The sequence below is a fragment of the Lactuca saligna genome, chromosome 7 (genome assembly GCF_052625555.1).
Source record: "Lactuca saligna cultivar CGN05327 chromosome 7, ASM5262555v1, whole genome shotgun sequence".
Lineage (NCBI taxonomy): Eukaryota > Viridiplantae > Streptophyta > Magnoliopsida > Asterales > Asteraceae > Lactuca > Lactuca saligna.
In genome coordinates, this window is record NC_136423.1 from 77,962,477 (window position 1) to 77,972,542 (window position 10,066).

A 10,066-nucleotide genomic window follows, 5' to 3' on the forward strand; every position below is an offset into this window, starting at 1 on the left:
GGAAACCCTCTGGTGGGCTTCATATACTACCGTTAGAAATCAAATGGTGTAGGAGGAATATAATGGTGAATGTTTGAAAATCTTGGAAGTAAATCAAGTTAAGGGTTGAAGTTTAAGAACCTTAGACGATTGCAATGGAAATATAATGCAAAACAATGTAGTATAATGTGGTTAGGTACCTAAGCTTATATAAGGTTGGTAGGTATATTCACTTTACATTATATATATATATATATATATATATATATATATATATATATATATATATATATATATATATATATATATATATATATATATATATATATATACGGTAAGAAATTTTTTTGGTAGAAAGATAAGAAGTTTTTTTTTTTTTTTTTTTTCTACATACATTTCTGACGAACAAAAGAAATGAATCACTAGATGAATAAAAAATAACATGATTCACCAAAAAAAAATCTCCCAAAAAACACACCGATGATTCACTTATACAAAAGTAAATTACAAGAATGGTCCCTATGGTTTGGTGTAATTTGCACGTTTGGTCGCTAACTTAATTTTTTAACTTGGAAGGTCCCTAGTATTTGTTTTTGTTATGCGTTTGGTCCCTGTCTTACCTAAAAAGACTATTTTACCCTTGATTTTTTCATTTATTTAATCAAACACACTCCCAACCCCACCCTCTCACCTTACCTTACCTACCCCACCATTTTCCCCTATTTAAATAATAATATTTTTAGTTAAGACAGGGACCAAACGCGTAATAAAAACAAACAGTAGGGACTAAGCGTGTGACAAAAACAAATAGTAGGGACCATCCAAGTTAAAAAAATAAGTTATGGACCAAACGCGTAAATTACCTAAAACCATAAGGATGATTCGTGTAATTTACTCTTTATATAATGGTTTCGTTGTTATTCACTAAAATTGTTATAAAAGTGAATATTCTTCTTAATTTACTTAAAGATGAATCATAAATATGTTTGTTTGAGAATTTTTTCCTGTGAATCATCTTAGCTTTGAATCATCTAATGATTCATTTTGTATGTTCGCTAAAAAAATATGTAGAAAAAAACTTATTACCTTCCTACTTAAATTTTCCTTCTTATTTGATCTCGACTATATATATATATATATATATATATATATATATATATATATATATATATATATATATATATATATATATGTATATATATATATATATATATGTATATATATATATATATAGAGAGAGAGAGAGAAAGAGAGAGAGAAAACGATATATAAAGAGAGAAAAAAAAAAGACAAAAAATAAGAGAGATAAAATTATTTTTTCGGAAAACAAGATAACCAAAACCTTTTATTAATATTAATGGTGAATTAGTTTTGATTTTAAATAGGCATAATAATAAGTCTACTATTAATTTTTTTACCATATGTTACACTAACATTGATTTAACTACATGTCATTTTGTGTTAATTTTAATTAAATTTTTTCCACATTACATTTTATGGTTTTTTCCATTTTATTAAATTCACATAATATTAAATGTAAGAATTGCAATAAATGTAATAATAAATGCATAACAATCTCAATAAATGATTTTCCTTCTATTTTCAACATTTCTAAATTAAAACTTTAGTTTCATTTGTTTATTTATCTAAATTATTTGTTTAAATTAAAAAAAAAAGAAAACACTTTAATTTTAATAATTTAATATTTTTCAAAATTTTCTTATAAATTCAAAATTTTCAAAATTTTAGAATTTTTGTATTGAATTTTTACTTAGTTTTTAATAGAGTGTGAGTGTCTACAACGCCATTTTTTGCCGTATTTTGCTAGCCATTTGATAACTTGAATATTAAGAAAAAAAAGATTAGATTCAATTTCTTTTACAAACTTAACATATAAATTTACCATTTCTATAATACACAAATTTTCATACCATTATTTTCTTCTTCTGTTATACACACATAGAACAAAATGTCACACTCCACTAACAAACCCAAATCGGAATGTTAACGTATCATTTCGTTAGATATTGCACCACTTTAATATACGAGTTTAGATTCACAAGATGGTTTCATGAACTTGCTCCAAAGCTCCCTTATCCTACAACCACTTATCGAACAACTTTGTACACAATATTTTAATTTTTTCCAACAACTTTACCAATCTGCTTTTGGATACTAACATCCTTTCATACAACCATAATGTTCGCAACCACAATTAAACCAGATTCTTCTAATGTGTACCAGAAACATAATCCGATCAACAAAAACCATCAAAGAGAAAAGGAAAATAAAAAAAGAACAGATGAACTAGGACGGAAAAAGAAGAAACCAACTTCGCCAATGTCTAGATTTCGACTAGCCAATACTCGATCAAATGAAATGCACAAACGACATATATAATGTAGGAAACCGTTCGAAACATCTTCCATGACCTAATAGAGCAAGTGGTTAATTGGACAACCAAGTAAATTGCATAAAATGGTCTGATATAAGGTTAAAAAAATTGAATTCAATGGAATTCAAAACAACCTCAAGAACATACATAACTATAAGGCTAACGATTTTGACGTCTTCGTTGTGACGCTCAAACAATACTAAGAATCTTAACGTACTCATAAACTTTTTCCCTATGTAAATGCTTGGTATGAGTTGAAGAACTATCAAAAATGGCTTCTTGTGAACAAATTGATTTCTTTTGGTTCAAAACGTGCGAGGAAATCTCAATTACATAGTCACTCACAACAATCGGATGGGCTAACATTTATCAACATCAATGATGAGCCGGTGCACCTTCAAGCACAAGAACCAACACTAAGTCGATTGATAGGAATGAGCAAAGAGAAGAATATGGCTTCCAGTTGTTGTTCAAAAAATTCAGAGGCAAATAGTATCAACCATTCTAAAGATAAATTTAACTAATACATCCAACTTCAAGAACAAGAGGTTGAGATTACGTAAGAAGCATAATTTCTTTTAAAGAAATGAAATTTGGAACACAAAAAAATAAAAGTCGGGAAAATTTAAAGATGAAAGTCGATGATTATGAATGGAATGATCTAGAGATATTTCTTTTGATGAAACGAAGAATGAAAAAAAAGATAACATTATCCATATAAACACATCACTACTCAAACAGATCTTTTGTTTGAAATCCTTTGAGTTGTATACACAATTATCCACAAAGTAATTATGATATAGACGTTTGTGTATTTCCACACGATTTCTATATAACCTCATGTTTCTTGTCCATACAATGGCTTCTTTTTTTCCTTCTACTTCATTATTATAATATTTGTATATCATAGTGATAAACATATCATCATCCTTGGAAGACAAGCCAAATAGATCCATAATATAAAAATATGTTGGAAATTTATATAAATAGATAGGAAAAATAGTAAGTGGTGAGTAAAGATATTAAGTAGTTATTATATTTATAAAGGTAAAAAATAATTGACCATTAAACGGTCCATTTGATCGTTTGAATTAATCTCCATACACGTTGTCATGTGTCGAGTTGTCCTCGATATGCCACAACGCATTATGATGAGGCGTTGCTCTAAGTAGATCGACGGTATGGAGGGAGCGTAGCTCAAACTCCTCCACACCATTCCGTACCAAACCAAACAGTCTTAACAATATTTGCAAGGAATGAAGGGTGATTGGGAAGACGAGAGGAAGCTCTTGTGGTCGTGGTGAGGATGAGAGAAGTGGTGACATGAGGAAGTAACGACCAGATAAATTTACAAGAAAAGTATGTAGAGGGAAAAAAAATTCACACCCGTTTTGTTTTATAAAAAATGCACAAAACTCAATAAAACCACATATATGATGCATATTTTTTATTAACCGGCCTAGATTTATACAAGTCATTTTGTTTTGTAGTTCTAAAAAAAATATTGGTCATTTCGTGTCATTTTCGATTAAATCCACAAAAATCAAATTTGATCGTTATCCACTCCAACATCATGCTTTGCTTTAGACTTATGTTTAAATTTTGAGAAAATTACAAATTTAGCTAAAAAACTAATTACTTTACAAATTTAGCCAAAAAAATTGAGTTGTAAAAATAGCTACTGAAATCGCAGATGGGAATGATCCATCTGCGATTTTGCCCTTCCATCTGTGAAGGTACAAGCACCTAATTGTGCTTTAGGTACTTGTACATTCGCAGATGGACTAGTCCATCTGTGATTTCCCTTTTTCATCTGCGATTTCCTTTTTTTTTTAGTATATAAACGTTTTTTTTTTCCTTCATTTTTCAATCTTCATTTTAGAGAAACTCTCTCTTTCTAGGCCATTCCTTGCGATTTCCCTTCATTTTTCACTCTTCATTTTTCAATAAAGTTATTTCATAGTCAAACTCATTGATTTCGTAATCAAACCTATTGATTTCATAGTCAAAATTTTAAAAAATAAAAATTAAAAAAAAAAATCGCAGATCAAAGGAAGAGGAAATCGCAGATGGACCCTGTCCATCTACGATTTTAGTATGATTCTTCCTTATATATACCAAAAAAAAAACATCTATGAATTTACAAGTGGCTAAAATACAGACGTGTTTTAGCCACTTGTACATTCACAGATGGGATAGACAAATCGCAGATAGACCATTTTCATCCGCAATTTCGGTGGCTAAATTTGCAACTTCAATTTTTTTTTTTTTTTTTTTTTTGTTATTTTCTACAAAGTAATTAGCTAATTTGGTTATTTTTGTAATTTTCTTTTAAATTTTTGTGAACCAAATTAAAAAACTACTATTGAAGTTTTCATTTGATTAAAGTATCAATTTAGATAATATAAAAATTATAAATAAATTTTATCAAGTAAGATTTTTTATATGACAAAGACACAGTTTTTTTATGACAAACCACGTTCCAACGTGACAAAATCCAGCAGAATTTAAGAACTCCTCCCGTATCAAAAGAAGCTGCTAGAAGCTCCTCGTTACCCTTTCCTCTTTCCCGTTCTTTCTAGAAATTACTTTTCCTTCTTCTTCCTCTACCCTCCACCATATAAATCCACCTTCAAGATGTTTGATCCGGCAATCTGCAACCATAGAACATCTCGACTACTAATTTATTCTTCAATTGCGCTCGAATTCTAGGAAAAAAGGTCATCAACAGAGATTCAAATGGACTTCAGTCTAATGGGTTTTGATTCGCCGCTTTTGCACAACCTCCACCATATCCTTGCAGCCACCGACGACACCACCACCAACAACAAATCAAGCAATGCCGGACCTACTGGCGCTTATGTCCGTGACGCTAGAGCAATGGCTGCAACTCCGGCTGATGTGAAGGAGTATCCCAACTCATACGTCTTCATCGTCGACATGCCGGGTCTGAAGTCCGGAGATATCAAGGTCCAGGTGGAGGAAGACAACGTGTTGGTGATAAGTGGAGAGAGAAAGAGGGAACACGATCAGGAAGAGAAGGAAGGAGTGAAGTACGTGAGGATGGAGAGGAGGATCGGGAAGTTTATGAGGAAGTTTGCGTTGCCGGAAAATGCCAATTTGGAGAAGATATCTGCGATTTGTCAAGATGGAGTGCTCACAGTGACGGTGGAGAAACTGCCGCCGCCGGAGCCCAAGAAGCCGAAGACGATTCAGGTCCAGGTTGCTTGAAGAACAGAATCGGAGTGAGTATGTGGTGAAATTTCTTTAAAGATTCTGGATCATAAGATTCCTAGTTAATTGCGATCGATAATGTAGGCTATAAGAACGATTTGCTTAAATGATATCTTCTGTAATGGTTTTTTGTTTTGCTCTGTATTTGTAGTGTGGCTTCTATAATCAATCTATTGTAGTTTTTGAAACCAAATTTTGGATAGTTGTATTTTATTTCGGTTTTTAACCGTTAAAATGGGAAAGGAGTGCTAGACACGAATGTATAAATTCATATACGAAATTACAAAGTAATGTGGAATGAATTGAACGGGTCTATTCATTCGAAATGGTAATGTTTACTCAATCACAGGAAAATAAATTAGGTAGATTTGGGTTATTTTATGTTGTTTTAGTATGTGTTTTATAATTGTTGTCTTTAGAATTTTTTAGAGTGTAGATTAAAAAGAAACAAAAGCTAAAAAGAGTACAGATGATCATTAAGTTTTTTCCATTTATATTTATCTTTTTAATTTGTTTAAAGTGTAAAAGAAATAATCTATTGACAGTAAAAAGTTAAAAACTACCCAATATTAATAAGATAAACAAAATAATCTCTTGAGTGTAAATGACCTCACCAGCTTATAGAGCCAAATCATAATGTCCACAACCAATAGATAACTCCATGGTATTACATAGATGCTTTTATTTCAAACTATCGATTAGGTGAAAGTGTTAGGAAAGAAATTAATGATATTTGAAAACAACAAACCAATTAAAACCACGATGGAGAACTTAGGTAAAATCATTGTTAGCAGAAGCATAAGTAAAAACACATACTCTGAAATAGGATCTTGAAAAGAAAACCCATAAATTCGACATTTACATGTAAAGATTATTATAAAACATACATATTCAAGGTCAAGAGGTGGGAACAAGAGATGGTGGACCAGGTAAATCGATGGTAAAAAATCTTCAACCTATTTTTTATAACATTAAGGAATCAGTACCTCTATCATGCTCTATATCAGTTTTAATTTGAAACTTTGTATATCCCACATCGGCGGATGAATGAAAGTTACGCATGTTTCATCCTTAATATAAGGAATCAGTACCTCTATCATGCCCTATATCAGTTTATTTCAGATAAATATTGGGTTCGGGTTGGAACTCGTAATTGACCCATGAAGAAATTAAAAACTGAGAAACCGAATCGATGGTTTGGGTTATGGGTTTGTTTTTTATTTTTTTGAAAACCGATTTTATTGATTTTATTGTGTAGGGGTCGGTTTTAGGTCAAAACCGACCCATCCTCACCCGTATTTTTTTTTCTAGTAATAGTTTGTGTTTTAATCCTTTTAATAATAATAATAATAAAATAAATAAATGAAAGAAATTGAAAAGTGGTTATTAAGTCATTTTGTTATTTTTTTCTAAAAAAAATACTAATCATGTTATTTTCGTAAATCCACAAAATCAAATTTTACAGTTATCCACCACATGCTTTGTTTTAGACTTTTAATGTTAAGTTCAAATTTTTTTTAACCAAATTAAAACAAAAAATCACAACATGATAGACACCACCATTGAAAATTTCATATCATTAAAGTATTTATTTATAAATAATATAGAAATTATAAATAATTTTTTTATCAAGTAACATAATTATCGGGTATTGGATATCAACAAACCTCATTCCCCCGTGTCAAAAGAAGCTGCTAGAAGCTCCTCGTTTCGGTTTCCTTTTTCCCCTTCTTTCCAGAAACTACTTTTCCTTCTTCCTCTACCCTCTACCATATAAATCCACCTTCAAGATGTTTGATTCCGCATTCTGCAACCACAAAACATTTCAACTACTACTTTATTCGTCAATTGCGCTCGAATTTTGAGTAAAAGGTCATCAAAAGAAATCGAAATGGACATCAGTACTCTAATGGGTTTCGATTCGCAGTTTTTGCACAACCTCCACCATATCCTTGCAGCCACCGACGACACCACCACCAACAACAAATCAAGCAATGCCGGACCTACTGGCGCTTACGTCCGTGACGCCAGAGCAATGGCTGCAACTCCGGCCGATGTGAAGGAGTATCCCAACTCTTACGTCTTCATCGTCGACATGCCGGGTCTGAAGTCCGGAGATATCAAGGTCCAGGTGGAGGAAGATAATGTGTTGGTGATAAGTGGAGAGAGGAAAAGGGAACATGATCAGGAAGAGAAGGAAGGAGTGAAGTACGTGAGGATGGAGAGGAGGATCGGGAAGTTTATGAGGAAGTTTGCGTTGCCGGAGAATGCTGATATGGAGAAGATATCTGCGATTTGTCAAGATGGAGTGCTTACAGTGACGGTGGAGAAACTGCCACCTCCGGAGCCCAAGAAGTCGAAGACGATTCAGGTCCAGGTTGCTTGAAGAACAGAATCTACTTTATGTTGTTTTGCTCTGTTTTTTGTAATGGTTTGTTGTTTTGCTCTTGTTGGTTTGATTTGGTAGTTATAATCAATTACGATTGTTGGTTTCTGAATTCAATATTTGGTTGTTTTGTTTTACTTCGGTTTGTAGAAATTTAAATATGAAATTAAAATGGGTTTCTTTGTAACAATGTGGGTGTCAATTTTGTGCACCTGCGGAAAGAAAATGTATATACGAAGTAATGAAGCGAAACATTCATTTGATTGGATTTGTATTAAACAAGTAAAACGAATGAAATCGAAAATCGGGTTGAGAATTATTTTAACTGTATTTAAATGCTTTTAAAAATTAAAATAAGTTTTTTTATTCGTAACCCTGACCTCAAAAAAGGAACCACCACTCAATAGCTATGGATTATAATAAGGCTTTGGTAATTCAAAGGGATAATGACTTGAAAGGATAACGAACTTTCAATTTTTATCACATTTAGTTACTAAACTTTTTTTCGTTATCTATTGCCATTGAACTATTGAATCTGTTCACATTTTATCTTTATGACCGGCTGTTACCGGTCATAAGGGTAAAATGTGAACAGTTTCAATAGTTTAGTGGCAAATAGATAACGAAAAAAAGTTTAGTGACTAAATGTGAACAAAATCGAAAGTTTGTTTCCCTCTAAAAAGTTCAATGATTAAATGTGAACAAACTTCCTATTGTATTATGTTTTAGCAAAATTATTTATTTTTGTTTGATTGTAGCAACATTTGTTGATGAAGAAATCTATGAAATAAAAAAACAAAATGTAACATCCGGATTTCCAAGTATCATAATTTAAGTATTTTTCTTTTGAGTTAAGAAGAGAGACTCGACGAGTTGACGCCTCAACTCGTCGAGTAAGGTCGCGACGGATGACTCGGATTAATAAATGGACTCGACGAGTCCACGTTGTTGGCAGAAACCCTAAATCTTTGGGCCCAAACCATATTTAAAGACACTTATGGCCTTCAATTGCGACCACCTTTCCCATAAGTGAGAATCCTAGCGAGCTTGAGTGTGTAGAGTGAGAGGAAGAGCTATCTTGAGCTTTTTGGTGTGATAGATCTGGACCCTTCTAGGTCTAGAGAACCGAGAATATGAAGCTTTAGTAGAGTAAACCTTGGGGTTCGAAGTTAGGAAGCATAACCTTAACCAACAATCTGATGAAATAAAATGATGAGAGATAGGTGATGATAGGAAGGTGATGATAATTAGGTAAATAGATGATGATGAATATGTGATGTAGAATGAAAGGAGATACCATAACCTTAACCGGCAATGTGGCGAGGTAGTAATCTACCAGAGTATAGATGGTGACTACGAACTATTCTAGACAACCCAGTGGAAACACCAACATGCCCATAACCTGTAGGTGATGAATTACAATTTCAGGCGATGTTGTAACTACGTATTCATGCGATGATACTCTAACCCCTTCCTATGAATTACGAGTTTAGACGATGTTGTAATTACATATTCATGGGATGTCACAAATTTCGCATGCCAAATCAATGGTCATAATTCACATCAGTGAGAATGGTTCATTTTTTTGTAAAACCAAAATCAGATTGGAAATTTTGATTTTTATTTTGAAAAATGTCAAACCATTGGTTTTTTATTTCGGTTTTGGTTTTTTGTTTTTTTTAAATATATTTTCATGGTTTTCTTTTTCTTTTTCTTTTTTAATTTTTTTTTTATTTCATAGATTTCTTCATCAACAAATGTTGCTACAATTTAACAAAAATAAATAATTTGGTAAAACATAATACAAGAGGAAGTTTGTTCACATTTAGTCATTGAACTTTTTAGAGGGAAACGAAATTTCGATTTTGTTCATATTTAGTCACTAAACTTTTTTTCGTTATCTATTTGCCATTGAACTATTGAAACTGTTCACATTTTACCCCTATGACCGGCAACAGCCGGTCATAGGGGTAAAATGTGAACAGTTTCAATAGTTCAATGGCAAATAGATAACGAAAAAAAATTTAGTGACTAAATGTGACAAAACTCGAAAGTTCGTTACCCTTTCAAGT

General features: G+C 32.0%; 2 pseudogenes; both read left to right on the forward strand.

Moving 5' to 3' along the window:
- The first annotated feature begins 4,934 nt into the window (after positions 1 to 4,934).
- Positions 4,935 to 5,801, forward strand: LOC145006183 (17.9 kDa class II heat shock protein pseudogene; annotated as a pseudogene).
- Positions 5,802 to 7,312: 1,511 nt separating this feature from the next.
- Positions 7,313 to 8,184, forward strand: LOC145004770 (17.9 kDa class II heat shock protein pseudogene; annotated as a pseudogene).
- The last annotated feature ends 1,882 nt before the right edge of the window (positions 8,185 to 10,066 follow it).